We start from the raw sequence: 15,200 nt of genomic DNA on the forward strand, positions 1-15,200 counted from the left end.
TCCACCATTATAAGCTATGCTATAGTGTAAATAACCTCCTTACACACAAATCCATATTACTATATATAATTATTTATTTAAATACCTGGATATACCAAAATGTTTTTAAACATACCTGGTGCTCAACTGATGCTGATGCGACTAAAATGTTTCTTCACATGCCCCTGCTTCATTCACCATTTGTAATCCTATCACTCAAGTCAAACAACACAATATGCATAGCACATTATGTGTGCCTTAAATGGCCTGCCTTTAGACTCTTTCCCCACTCCAATTTTCTCCCACAAATTACCAATCACTGTATATCTAAAACACCAACTGCAACACGTTCCTTTTCCGAATAAAAACTTCCAAGAGTTCCCCATTACTTCAACAAGAAAATACGTTCATAAGCAGATCCACCCAACCTATTATCATCTAATCTCTGCTTTAGGCTTTGCAATGATGTTCCTTCTATCTAGATTCTTTTGCATACCCCGTCTGCCTCTAAACTTTATGTATCATTGAGATATAACTCAATTATTCTGCTTTCTTTTCTACTAAGCTGTTTATAATATTTAACAAACTCCAATTATCGAATATTTAGCTTGTTTTCACTGTTGCCCTATGGTATGATGATAGCTGTCGTTTTAGTGTTCCAAAGTGATATTTCTAGCTCAGAGTTATACATGACTCTGCCCCTCAGCTTTCCATACCCACAGAAGACCTGCTGCCTCATAATGGCCATCTCTCAGGGAATGCTTTCTGCCTCAAGAACCTCTCAACTTGTTTTCCAACTGTTGGTCTCCTTCTGGCCAGTATTTTTTCTTCCCTCCACCATTTCCATTTTTATAAAATAATAAAATGCCAATATAAAACTAAAAAGATAACATACAAATAATTGCATAACTCATAATGTTAATGAAACACAAAGTTGTCCAACAGTGGCTCCGATCATAAAATAGCTCAAATGTTTGTAAGCTATTAAGGTAAGGTCTTATTTCAATATACAAAATGTGATTTAAAAGTGTGATTGAATAATAAATGAAAGTGTATTTCAACATTTCTTTATTTTTCAGTCAGAAAATTGAAACATATTTATGATATAACTAAACCACAAAAAACAAAAAGTACATTAACATCAAACTAGAATATACATATGAAAAAAATGCCTTATTTCCCAAATTTCTGTAGAGTTGTTGTGTTACACATTTTTTTAAAAGTATAATGGAATTTAGTGGTTACCAGACAGTAGGGGGGTAGGGAGGATAAGAGAGGTGGATGGGGTAAAAGGGGTCAAATATGTGGTAACAGCAAGAAATCTAACTATGGAAGGTGAAATTTCTTTAAAAAATGTGTAATGGGATATTTGGGGTGATAGAACTGTTCTGTATTATGACAGTGGTGATGGATACACATTATATGCATTTGTCGAAAACTAGAATTGTAAACTACAAAGTGAATTTTTATAAATTAAAAAATTTTTTAAATGGTATGTGAGGGAACCTAAGTGGAATTTAAACTATAAAGAATAAAATTAACTATTACAAATAGCATACTACAATCACATTGAAAGAAACAAGGGGGAAAATAACTTATTTAGGTAACTTTACAAAACGGTATTTTAACTGGACACTACAAGGCTAAAGACAAAAACTACATACAACTGTACTGTACTCTAGTTAGTACATTTGTTTTTCATAGGACTATAGGTTAGAAATACTGAAATTATGTATCTACTAGTATTGAACAAAAAGAAAATTATTTTGTGGAACATGAGAACCAGATTTCTTGCTATTAAAGACAGAAGTTACAAATAAGGAGCAAAAAGCAGAATGAACCCTGTGCTGCTAGATTAGAATCAGAGGTATCAGAATAAACTTTGTTTTTTAAAAAAATATATATTATAGAGACATATATAGATGTATGTCTACATGTGTATATATATATACACACCCAAATACAAAAATAAAATCTTTGTGTACACATGGATATATATGTTTGCATATATAATCTATATATACATCTCCATAGAATATGTGTATATATATCTCCATTGAATGTGTGTAGCTGATATATGTGCATGTGCCAGGCCTTAGAAGCAATGATACCCAAGTCACAATGAGCATACCTAGCTCCTAGATCTTGGTGTTTAAACACTACTTTCCAAAAAAAGAAATCAGGGGTCCTTGGAAAAGTGGTTGATTCTAGGGCTGGGGCCCAGAAAACACAAGATAAGCCTGGAGTATCTTTCAGCGTCAGAAAGGGACTTCTCAAAAAAGGATGAGAGTTTGTCAAAAGGGTATAGGAAGCAAATGGAAAAACTACTAATGGCCAAAGCTAGAACAATTTGAACCATAAAACAGATAACAAAAGTACAAGAAAATTAATGAGTCCATACTGATATAGATAAATAACTGGGTAAATAAATAAATGGAAAGAAGAGGCAGCTCTTCTTTACAGAAGAACATTAATAAATGAAGAAATGGGGAAACAAAGTCACCATCATAATATCACAGTAATAATTACTGAAGGCAAGATTCATCAATGAATGCTAAAATCAGCAAGTGAAACTTTGGAGAAACAGGATATTAGCATAGTTTAAAAGTTCTCTCTCAAGATATCAATTAATTGCAATGGGAAAAATAGTAACTTTACATTAGAGAATCTCAGCAGACACCATCTTAACTAAGTGGTCAAGAATATCATCGAATGCAGTGTGTCATATTTAAAGCACCTCAATGCCTCAAATGATTAACTGAGAAGGGCACATATACATCTGTGGTATCAACAAAAATGCATGACCTTAAATTATGAAGAAAAATTAAAAAAAATAACTGACTAGGATCCTTCAAAAGTGTTAAGGTCATGAAAGACTGAGGAGCTATCAGATTGTAGGAGACTAAGGAGCCATGCCAACTAAATGCAATGTGGGATTTTAGATTGGATCCTGGAACAGATAAAGGTCATTAGCATGATGTAATCTTTTAGTACTGTACAGATGATAATTTGTTACTTTTGATAATTGTACCATGGTTATATCAGGTGTGAACATTAAAGAATGTTGAAAAAGACTCTTACTTTTTAACTTTTTAAAATTATAAAAATTACTTCAAAATAAAAAGTAATATATGAACTGATGTTTCCTATAAGACAGCAAACATTTATTCAGACGTCAAAGAACTACAATCACATTCACTGCACTAATACTTGGGGGAGGGGTTTCCTGATGCTACAAACTTTATCATTAAGTGCTTACAACTATTATCGGCTGATATTATGATACTCATGTTTCCCTGAGGAAAAAGTACTGGGAGGTTAACTAAATTACTTAGGAGGTTACTGATAACTGGAAAGTCCCATTTCTCAGAAAAAGTCCAAAACTGCTGGAACACCCCCGCCCAAGAGTGAACATCCACCATCAGCTTAGAGATCCTACATTTCCCCACATTGGTGGCACCGAAATTCCTCAGGCTCGTCGCCCCGTGTTTCTGGCTGGGGGGCGGAGTACTGAATTTGGAACGAAAAGTCAAGGCCTTTGGTCCTACCGTATGGTCTCCTCTCAGAGCCTCCTATTCCGAATTTAGGTAAGGAGGGAGTTAGATGTGGGACCTTTTGTGAATCACCTCCTGGACCGGCTAACAGGAGGCTCCGACTTCTTGTTCCCGGTTCTCCCCCCAACAACTCCCGAGCACCCCATCACCCCTCGCAGTGTCACCCACCGTGCACCTAGGCCCCACACACCAAACGCCCCCCCACCACAGAACAGATGCGCGGGCCCGTCTCGAGACCAAGACGCCGCGAACTCCGACGACCTAAGGCCCACAGTGCGTCAGGGGCATGACAGACGCTAGGAACTTTTCCACCCGGCTGGTCCCGTCGGCCGCCTTCCCATACCCGTTCCCAATAGTGCTTCCAAAAGCGAAACCGCCACTTCTCGGAGGCAAGAGTCCCCACCCAGCACGCACTTCCGACCTGACCTGACGCCCTGCTTCCCGCGGGGCTCCCCTCCCGCACGCCAGGCCCACTTTGCGCCTCGGGGACAGACGCCCCTGAGACAGCTTCATGCGAGCCCCTTACCTCCTGCTGAGGCGCTGGGGCAGGTCGGTGCACAAGGCGCAGGCGCGGGAGCGACAGGGAGGGACCTCTCATTGGGCATTGGGCTAGGCCACGCCCCCACCCGCCGCGGCCTTGAGGGGTGTGGTCTGCGCTCAGGTAAGTACAAACACGGGCGAGACTCTTTTAAGAAAGTGGTCTTTATTTATGTAGTGGGATTTTTAACACTAGAGCCAGTAGGAAAACCTCAAAAACCCTTCCTGTGTCAGTTTGTTGAGTTTTAAGTGTGAGACAATTCACATTTGTATAGCTCTCTACATTTCGCAAAAATGTTTTGTCTATTTTCCTCTGTTAACCCAGCTTTATTGGCGGGCTGTCAGTATGTTCTTAGCTCTTTACGCATGTAGAAACTGAAGCGCAGAAAGGTTGTGCTTCCTTCCTCTCGCCCCTCCTCCCCAAATAAAACCCGCACAAAGAACACCTGTGAGGTGGAGAGGGCACAAGTTTTAACTGAAACAGGTGCAGAAATCGAAGCTCAGACAAGTTGTGATTTCCCGGTCAAAAGTGGTGGAGGCCTTAATGCCAGTGTCCTCATTCCAATTTTATAGCTAATGACACTGAGGCTCACAAAGATTTTTAAGTGACTCACTCCAATTCAGGCAGTTAGTGACAGAGTTGGAACTCCAACTGAGTTTCCTAATTTCCATCCCAAGTTCTTCCAGTTATACCAGCTGTCACCAATGAAAAAGCAGGTGGCTGGCTTTGAAACCCTGTTCAGGTCGCAGGTCCTTCTTTCTGGATGGCTTATCTTCCAGATCCAGCCTTTTTTATATGTGCTTGTGAATATTCAGATGATTTGCTTAGAATATATCCACTGATGATATTATCCTCAGAAGTAATAAGGATGTTTAAGTAATAGCTAAGGAAACTCAAGTCTTAGAGCCTTCCAGTGGAGTGGGAATAGAGTTAGAAATTGTGGACAAAGCAAAATTAGGAATCTGTAAGAAAGCCTTGAAAGACAATTTCTAAAATAAAGCACAAATTCTGAGCAATTTGGATTGTCTTTGTGGGTATAATACATGCTGATGTTTGTGTTACTCTAGGAATGGTGCTTATAAAATTTTAATTTAAGAAAGAAATTAAAATATTAGGCAATACTATGCAAAAATGTTTTTTTTTTAATGCAAGAGTCACTTAAACAAGATCTTTTTGAAATGAAGATCATTCAAGTTCTGAAAAAGTTATCTCAAGGACTTTGGAAGGCATAGCACTCAAAGGTTCTAAATTTGAACCTAGCCTTTTAGGTTATTATATGTACGTTTGCTATAAGTTAGGTGTATTGAAGTAGCAGGATAGAATTTTAATCTAACAGTTTGTTAGCTTGATTTGTATAATCTTTAAATATTTAAACATTTGTCATGTGGACCTCTTCGTACTCTCTCTCTGGGCCCTGAAGTTGTTAGGAGTAGTCCTAATGCTACTAGCCAACATTTTCCTGGTCCTAACTGAACCAGAAAGGCCAAACAGATAGGTAGGTAGGTAGGTAGGTATACAGACAAACAGTCAAAGTTCTTTTCAGATATTATGGTTGCTTGTAAAACCCAAAGGAATAAATTGAAACAAGTTCAATAAAGTGTCTAGAGAAAGCTTTCCTTAACGACAGTTATCAATTTAAAAATGTAGTGGGAAATAAGATAACTTTCAAAAATAACAGAATCAAATTTATGTTTATAGAGAATTACAGGACCTATTTGAAGAATTAAGAATGCTAGCTAAAAGGGGTGGGGTCAGACAGAAGGATGACAAAGGGACATGAGGAAACTTTAGGGGTGTTGGAAGTATTTGTTATCTTGATTATGATACAAGTTAGTTACAAGGGTATATATATGTCAAAACTTACCAAATTGTACCCTTTAAATATATGTGTTTATTATATGTCAGTTATACCTGAATAAAGCTGTTTCTTGAGGAAAGGTATATAATATGATTTACTTAGAACCTAGCACAGTTCTTGGAACAGACTAGGAGAACATATAGTAACTATATGAATAAAGAAATAATTTTTCTAGTATAGAGCAAGTATATGGAGAATCTGAGAATCAAATTCAAATTTGGCACAATAATATAGACCTCCTAGGTTATCTTCCCGGCCCATTCCCTTACTGGGAACTGTTTCTCTTGACCAGATGTGCATGCTATCAGTTAATGAGCCTCTGGCAGCCATTTTGTCCAGGGTCGAATCCATATTCCAGACCTTAGTAAATTGTTCCAGGAGCAGACACCTGGTAAAGCTGGAACAATAAGATACCGTCCCAGGAATTTGGAGTTGGGACTAGGATTCTAGTTTTAGTCTGGCTGTTTTCTTGAGTGGAAAAGATGCTCATAGCAGAACTTTTGGTGGCCACGTTTTTTGTTCCATAGACTGGTGAATAAGATGCAGCCACACTGCTCATATATGCTATTTATAAGTGTGGAGAGATGAGTATATGCATGTCCTCATCATGATGTTTAAAAAAAGTTGTTTCTTTACTATAGGTCATGTTCAAAAACACTTAAAAGTTACTACCTTCACTAGATTCTTTCTCTAGCCATGAATTATTGAAATACCTACTGTAGTTCATTCTATTTCTTTGTACACTCTATCATTCCAACCTTCTTATGAACTGAGATGAAGAAAGGTTAAAAATAAAGTGATAATGGTAGTTATATTTGAGATGGGATTAACTGGGAAGGGACATGAAGTAGCTTTCTAGGATGCTGGAAATGTTCTATATATTGATCTGATGTGATTTCATATGTAAAAATTCATCAAGCTCTATACCTTATAACTTATGAACATAAGTTATACCACAGTGAGAAAGGAAAATAAATAACTAGCAATTCTCAATTTAAAACAAACAAAATGTCTCGGTAAACAAGGAATAGATTCTTCCTTAATATTCTATTATTTCTCTCTAAAATACTGGTGAAACCGCAGCAGCAATCCCTACCTTTGTTAAAGGCCTTCACCACTTTTGAAATATAATCAGAAGACATGCAAGAGATAGAAAGAGAAGGGAGGGAGGTAAGCATGATTAGATACTGAAAAAGGAAACAGTTTGCAGCACATTTAAAATTCCTGTTCCCAGTTTATTCCTGAGGCAATGCTGCATCACAACACTTAGGTCTGGTTACACCCCAAAACCTTCAAAACTCCCCAGCCCCCACCCTGCTTTTATTTAATTGTTTAAACTAGCTCAAGTGAACTTCTACTTTCAATCAAGACAGTTCTGCTGTAGAAACAAAAATCTCATTTATGTCTATCTTATAATATCGTCTTAAACTTATATATAGTGTTCACTGACTTTAGCTCTTAATCCTCTCCACTTTCTGCCTTGCTGTCCCCTGCTACCACCACACACACACACACACACACACACACACACACACACACACACACACCCCATCACCAAATAATCTTTATATAAGGTTATAGAGACCTTATATCAAACCAAAAGGAGTAAACTTCAGGCAATCAATAACACTTGAATTCTCCACTCATCAACCATTCACCCCTTAAGAATTTGATGATCATTTTACATGTAAAATGGCTTAAATACCTAGATGGATGTCTTCTCCCCCTACCTTTTGTTCTTTTCATTACCTTAATTATTCTCAAAACTTACTGTGCCCAAGAATTATTGCATAAGGTCATATGAATAAAACTATGCTTAATGGATCTTATGGGCAATTTAAACAATTTTCAGGAGTAATTTTCTGTAAAATTTTTTTTTGCTTTATTCACTGATTTTAATTCCTCATACCCATACCCTTCACCATCCAAGTCACTCTCAAAAGATGCATCTTTACTTTACACTATGCTTGCAATGAAAACACAGTAAACATACTTAACATTAGATCATGTTAAATTCTATTTAAACTTTGGCAATTTACAAGACACTTGAATTTTGCAGTAGCTTAGGTATTATTATCATGCATGTCAATATCACATGATATACAGACATGTAAATTGGTGGATATTCCACACGGGCCCAACCTTTTTTTCTAACTTTGTTTCTTATTACACTTGGCCCTTGGTACCTGCAGGTACAAGACAGCTTCTCATCCCCTGTGCTTTAATGTATTACAAATGTGTGGAGACATTAACTTTCCCAGCTCCAAGTGTAACTGGGCCAGTAGCAAAGCAGCTGTCTCTCTTGGTTTTGCTTTATAAATATCATTTTCTATTTGTGCATGACAGGGAAAAGGTTGAAAAGCACTGGAAGTGGCAGCAAGACACATACCAAATTACTATAATATAATGTAGACAGTGATGTGTCAAAAAAAGATCAGATTATAAGGTAGGTGTTTGGAGGAGGGAGGCATTAAATCTAGAAATTCTAGAAATAGTACGAGAGGTCACATTTGGGGTAGACATAGAAAGATGAGTTGGATTTGGATGTGTGGAGGGGGGGGGGGGCAATTGGTGGAGAATATTCCAGGCGAAAGGCACAGGGTGGGGATTTGGGAAAAGATCAGGAAGAATAATACTGAGGAGTTCAATCTGATTAGAGCAGAGGAAATGTGAGGGAGAGTGCAGTTGTCCCTTGGTATCTGTGGGGGAAACTGGTTACATGACCCCTTGCCAATACTAAAATCTGAGGATACTTAAGTTTCTTACATAAAATGGCATAGTTTTTTAATATCACCTATGCACATTCTCCCATATACTTTTAAGTCATCTCTAGATTACTTATAATACCTAATACAATGGAAATTCTATGTAAATAATTGTTATATTGTATTGTTTAGGGAATAATGACAAGAAAAAAAAGTCTGTGCATGTTTAGTACAGACAACCACTATAGGCCTAATGCTACGTAGTACACATCAGCAACAAAATGTATCATTGTTTTCTGAATAATTTTGATCCACAGTTGGTGAAATCTACAGATGCAGAACCCATGGATACAGAGAGCCATCTGTAATTGAATAAATGACAAAATGCTATTTAAATTTGCTTTCACAGAGTTTTGAAGGTTTCTTGTTTCGCCTCTGACATGTAAAGAACTTGAAAGTTGTCACTCATATTCTTCTAAGAAAAAAAGCTTATAATCAATGACTTTTCTTGGACTCACCAGAGAATTGAGATCGCAGGGCAGACTGCCCCGCAAAACATGGAAAATCACAGCCAAGATTAGCTTACCTGAAACAGAAGGTCCTGGAGCCTTAAACTGGTAGGAAAATTTAAACAGTAACTTTGACAAATTGTTGGAGGTGGAGTTTGGACTATGGTGAGAGTGAGAAACTCCTGGGGGCTGCAGTCTTAGAGAGACCCTACACTTTCATGGATTTTACTTCTAGGAACCTCACCAGATTCTTAAGGTGAAGTGCCAAGGGAAAAATCCTCCTGTTTCTGGCAGAGGAAGGGGAAATAAACCATTTTGAAATATACCCGGAGTCTTCTCCACTCAGCAGATAAAAAGACAGCCAGAGACTTATGAGGAGAGGGGGAACATGACCCAACTGCAGCACCTCCTACCCTTCCTGTCTCTCCTAAGAGGGAAAAGGTTGAGAAACTCTTGTGAAGGTCACAGCCCAAGGACACAGGCCCACTAAAGACTGAAACTTAATCATAGAATTATATAGTGCTTCCCTTCCCCCTACACCTTATCACCACATCCATAGTGCTCTACTATAATAACAGTGGATTCCGGCTGAAAGAGCTGCAAAGTACAGTCTCTATGTAAGAAGGAGTTTAGGGGGGAAACCAAAGACAACAAGGATGCTAGAGGAAATTGAAGGCTCTGATACCTGCTGGTATTGCAAACACTAAACACAGCCCAGTTCCTAAACAGATTAAGGTAAAACCTCACCTTAAAAACCTATTCACCTCATTTCTCACTATCTGATACATTATATCTGGTTTTCATCAAAAAAAAATCACAAGGCCTATTAACAGGCAAGAAATGGCATGGTCTAAAGACACAAAGCAAGGATCAGAACAAGACTCAGATATGGTATAGACAAGGCATTTCAAATAATTATGATTAATATGGCAGGGGGTCTAACAGAAAAAGTTGACAATGTGCAAGCACAGATGGGTACTTGTAAGCAGAGAGGAGGAAACTCAAAGAAGCAAAAGGAAATGCCAGGAATGAAAAACACTAATGAAGATGAACTATGTCTTTGATGGACTTGTCAGTAGACTGGACCTAATCCCAAGGGACGAATCAGTGAGTCTGAAGATATAACAATAGAAAATTCCCAAATTGAAATGCAAAGGGGGAAAAAAAGAATGGAAAAATAAAAAACCCAGAGCAGAATATCTAAGAACCGTGGGATAATCTCAAACGATGTAACATATACATAATTGGAATACCAGAGGAGAGGAGAAAGAGAATGGAGTGAAAGAAATATTTTAAGTAATAATGGCCGAGAATTTTCCGAAATTAATGACAGACACCAAACTAGATGCAGGAAGCTCAGAGAAAACCAAGCAAGACAAATGTCCAGAAATCTATACCTAAGTATATTGTATTCAAACTCAAAAAAAAAAAAAGCAAAGATGATGAGAAAATCTTGAAAGAATCCAGAGAGGAAAAACATGTTACTTACAGAAGAAGAAGGATGAGAATTACATCAGAATTCTCATCAGAAACCATGCAAGCAAGAAGAGAGTAAAGTGAAATATTTAAAATGTTGGTAAGCAAACAAACAAAACAGAAACCTGGAATTTGATATTCAGCAAAATTTCCTCAAAGTGAAGAAACAATACAAATTTGCTCAGACCAAGAAAAAAAAGAAAAGAAAAAAGCATTGCCAGAAGACATGCTCTGCAAAAAATGTTAAAAGAAGTTTTTCAGAGAGAAGGAAAATAATATAGATCATAAGTTTGGGTCTACATAAAAGAAGAGCCGAGGATAAGGAATAAATGAAGTTAAAATATTTTTTATTTCTTACTGTTAATTGATTTAATAACTTCAAAGTAATAATGCTAACAATGTTTTGGATAAAATAAATGGTAGAATGTTTTCAGGGATAGGAGAGAGGAATTGGGAATACTCTGATATAAGGTACTTGCACTACCTGTAAGTGGTATAGTGTAATTTGAAAGTGGACTTAGATTAGTTGTAAATATATATTATAAACTCTAGAGTAATCACTAAGAAAAGTTTTAAAAGAAGTATAATTGGTATATCAGAAAAGGCAGAAAAGGGGCAGGGGAGAAATATAGAACAAGTGCACCAAATAGAAAACACAGAACATATTAAACCAACTGTATCAATAACCACTTTAAATATGAATGCTATGAATACACCAATTTTTTTTGTCAACATGATTGTCAGAGTGAACAAAAAACACGACCCAACTGTATTTCTGTGAGAAACCCACTTTAAATGTAAAGATAAAGAAAGCTTAAAGGGATAAAGAAAGATATACCAGGCTAATACTAATTAAAAGAAAGTCGGGAATAACTATATTAAATTTCAAACAAATCAGACTTCAGAGCAAAGGAAAATTATCAGGAATAAAGAGGGGCACATTACATATTGATAAACGGGTTAATTTTCCAAGAAGACCTAACAGTCCTTAATGTGTATGGGCCTAACAACAGAGCATCAAAATATATGAGGCAAAAGCCAATAGAACTTCAAGGAGAAATAGAGTCCCTTGCAGAAAGGATATGAGAACAACAATGCAAAAATTAAATTCATGAAAGTTGCCTTTTCTTCCAGGGACAGCAGGATTGTTATAGAACAGGGGTCCCCGACCCTTGGGCTGAGTGAGGATCGGTACTGGTCCTTGGCCTGTTAGGAACCAGGCCGCAGAACAGGAGGTGAGCAGTGAGAGAGCAAGCAAAGCTTCATCTGTATTTGCAGCTGCTCCCCAGCACTAGCCTCAGCTCCACCTCAGATCAATTGACACTAGATTCTCATAGGAGCACCAGGCCATGTTGCCAAAAAGGTTGGGGACCACTGTTATAGAAGAACTAAGAGAGTATAACAAATGACTTCTAAGATACCAAATATTTCTAGATTCCTGTTGGAAAAGCTGCCAGAGCTCTCCTTTACAGGATTAGAGAATCTACCCTCAATCCTTTGACAACTGACACTCTCACCAGTAAACCTTTTAATCCCCCAACTAGTGAAATACATTTCAGGAATTGGAAATCAACAAAATTCACAGAGAGCACCACCATCCCTCTCCTCTGTCCGGCAAGCCCCCAAATCCCATTGTCACAACTCCTAGGGGAATTTTTTTCTCTTCTGTAGGCCTCAATGGATTGCAGGGGCTTTTTGAGTGATACCTATATTTCCACTGACCCAAGATACATTAATTTTAATATATCTTTGGCAGATTATTACTAAAAAAAAAACAAAAAAAAAAACCATTGCTATATGAAAATAAATTGATAGCTTCAGCAACTGTCACTTTTATGTAAGTGAACACTTCTGAAGAGGAATGTTTCTAGCCTGAGCAAATGGTTTTAAATATTGGGGAAAAAAATTCTGAATCTCTATACTCAAACATTAAAGAACATAATTACTAAGTTTGAATCTTTCCAACATCTGATAAATGCTTTCCCAGTCATTCATTCAGTAAGTCTACACGGCCAACATGCTGGCCACTGTGCTAAGTGAGCCCTAGTTATCAAAAGTTTAAAAAGATCCCATTCCTGTCCTCCAGGGGCTCAAAATCTGGAGGGAAAGACAGACATCTCAATAAATGCAATTAGCAAGCACTATTCTTAGCTATCCCTACAAAAGTGCTACAGAAAAAAGCACAGAGAAGGTGACTTCAGAGTTTAGTCAGTAGAAAGGAGTCATCCAAGAAGGGAGGAAAGAACATTCTGAACAGAGAGAACATATAAAAGGCACGAAGAATGCAGCAGAGGTATATTCAGGTCCCTAGAGCAGTGGGCATGGTTAAGCAAGGGTGACAGAGGGCAGGATAAATGACTATCTCACATGTGTTTATCAAAGTTCGTGTTGATCATGTTCTCATTTGTTCCAGATCTTGTCCTGGCACTATTTAGCTTTAATCTGTTATTATGGCCCCCTCCATCTAAGACACACATCATACAGACTCACGCAACACCTACCGATTCCTTGTGTGGGGTTCTGGGGCCTGCCAAGTTTGCAGTTAAGTTTTCAGCCTCATAGCCCACCATTTTCTTGAAGCTCCATCGGGTTGCTATAATTCCTAATGTCCTATCCGCTTCCTTGCTTTTATGCCTTTGGTCAAGTTAGTCCTTTCTTTGGCATGCTTTCTGCTTCTTTTTCATTGATCAAAATATTACTCTTCCTTGAAGACCCACCTTAAATCCTTTGTCCTCCCGTAAAACTTACCTTATTTCCTCACCCTGTGCTCCCACAATACCTCAATTTAATTTTGCTCTGCAGTACAATTGTTCTTATATCTGTCTTTCTAACTAGAGAAGAAACTTATTGAGGGCAGGCACCTTGCGTTATTTATTATAGGTTATCTGAGCACTTGGCCTGGAATGTGGCACTTGATAAATATTTTTAAGTGGCATGTTGTCTCATCACCACTGTGATCTCACTGGCTCGTTCTTCAGTTTCACAACTGAGTAGCTCCAGCTGGGCAAACCTTCTGAAGCTCAGTTGGTCACTGAGGGTGAGATCAGAAGAAGAGTAAGAAAACCACCTGGAGCAGAGTTTCTCAACCCTGATGTTACAACAAAGCTACTTGGAGATCTTTTTAAAAATGTGATTGCCTCGGTCCCACCTTCAGGGATCCTGGTTTAATTGGTCTGAAATAGAAACCAGACATTAAAAAATAAATTTTTTAAAGTTCTCTAGTTAATTCTATAGTAAGTCAGTTTTGAGAACCGCAGGGTCCTAAAGAGTGGACAGGAAATAGTTACCAGACCCCAAATAAGAATTAGAATAATTTCTAATTCAATTTATTCAAAAGGTGATGCTTTCCTCAGGAAAACATAGCTAAAGGAATGGATGCCACATGGTCTGGGTGAAGTTGACTTCCCCAGGGAAATCCACAAGGAATCTTGAGTTATGCTGTGAGAGGAATCATACATTGGGCATGGTACTGGTCTTCATGTTCCCATTCATATGTCTAGAGAATCCCATTGTGCCCTACACCTACAAACGTCTTTAACAGGAAGTTACAGAAAGCCATTAAATGAACCGAAATAAGGATATCAATAAGTAAATCATCAGAGGAGTTAGGAAAGCCTGAGAGTTTCCAGTTACTTGAGGGTCTCCAACGTAGATATGACACGAGGTCAGTGGAGTGGAAGAACAGGGCCAGACACCAAAGGGAGGACCTCATGTTGCACAACTCCAAGGGCACCATGCATGTTGTATTCCACGTGAAGAGTGTCCCCTGGAATTGTGTAATGCCACATGTTGGCACAGGGGGGTATATGTCCTCAGACCTAAGAGATTCTTTTTTTTTTTTTTTTTTTTTAAGGCGAGTCAACCCTTGGTTGACCTCACAGATTACAAGTCAGTTTACAGTCCCTTATTTTTTATTGTTTATGCCTACAGCACCTGGTCTTCCTAGGTGGTCTCCCATCCAAGTACTAACTAGGCCCAACCCTGCTTAGCTTCCGAGATCAGGAGGGATCGGTCTTATTCAGAGTGGCATGGCCGTAAACCCAGGAGATTCTTGGTAGTGGCCTTCATCTTGGTTCAGTTTCTCCAGCCTTCTGGCTTGAAATTGTCACTCTGAACCTAGATGAGGAATGAAGAGCCTCATCCCCAAAACACGTAGGCTGGAATCTCTTTCCTACCTGATGATGTCTCATCAGAAATTCCCCTAACCGGCAGCTCTGAGCAACACGTCCTTGATCCACCTGATGTGTTACACCATCTTACTGAACTCCAGCCTGAATGGTTCCCTAAATCGGTCACTGCAGTGTAGTTGCAAAAAGTATGTCAGTTCCTCCTCAGCATCACTACCCTTTTTCTTCATTAGTTAGAGTATTCGCAGAGAAGGAAAGTACGAATTTTATTTCTAGAATTTGGCTGTTCTTTTTTTTTTTTTTTTTTAAGGGAGAATCAAATTTAACGACCTAAGAGCAAAGAAGAGGTAAATTGAAATAGTGTTTTCTATAAAAAATTATCCCAGCATCTGGCAGAGAGTATGGACCTAAAAAGTTTCTATTGTTCTTGAAGAATGATAGAATGAGTGTGGTA

At 38.1% G+C, this 15,200-nt stretch overlaps 1 protein-coding gene and 1 pseudogene across 6 annotated transcripts in view; both read right to left on the reverse strand.

The window, feature by feature from the left end:
• STX17 (syntaxin 17) overlaps nucleotides 1-4,104 on the reverse strand; it is a 53,426-nt gene extending 49,322 nt beyond the window's left edge. The window contains exon 1 of one of the 6 annotated variants that reach the window (XM_016162588.2): nucleotides 4,060-4,104. The gene's annotated coding sequence lies outside the window, so the exon portion shown is untranslated. The other 5 variants (XM_036238795.1, XM_016162592.2, XM_016162590.2 and 2 more) reach the window with 5 other exon arrangements.
• A 10,436-nt stretch (nucleotides 4,105-14,540) lies between these two features.
• LOC118600980 lies at nucleotides 14,541-14,659 on the reverse strand (annotated as a pseudogene).
• Nucleotides 14,660-15,200: the final 541 nt, after the last annotated feature.

Source organism: Rousettus aegyptiacus, unplaced genomic scaffold (genome assembly GCF_014176215.1).
Source record: "Rousettus aegyptiacus isolate mRouAeg1 unplaced genomic scaffold, mRouAeg1.p scaffold_m13_p_3, whole genome shotgun sequence".
Classification (NCBI taxonomy): Eukaryota; Metazoa; Chordata; class Mammalia; order Chiroptera; family Pteropodidae; genus Rousettus; species Rousettus aegyptiacus.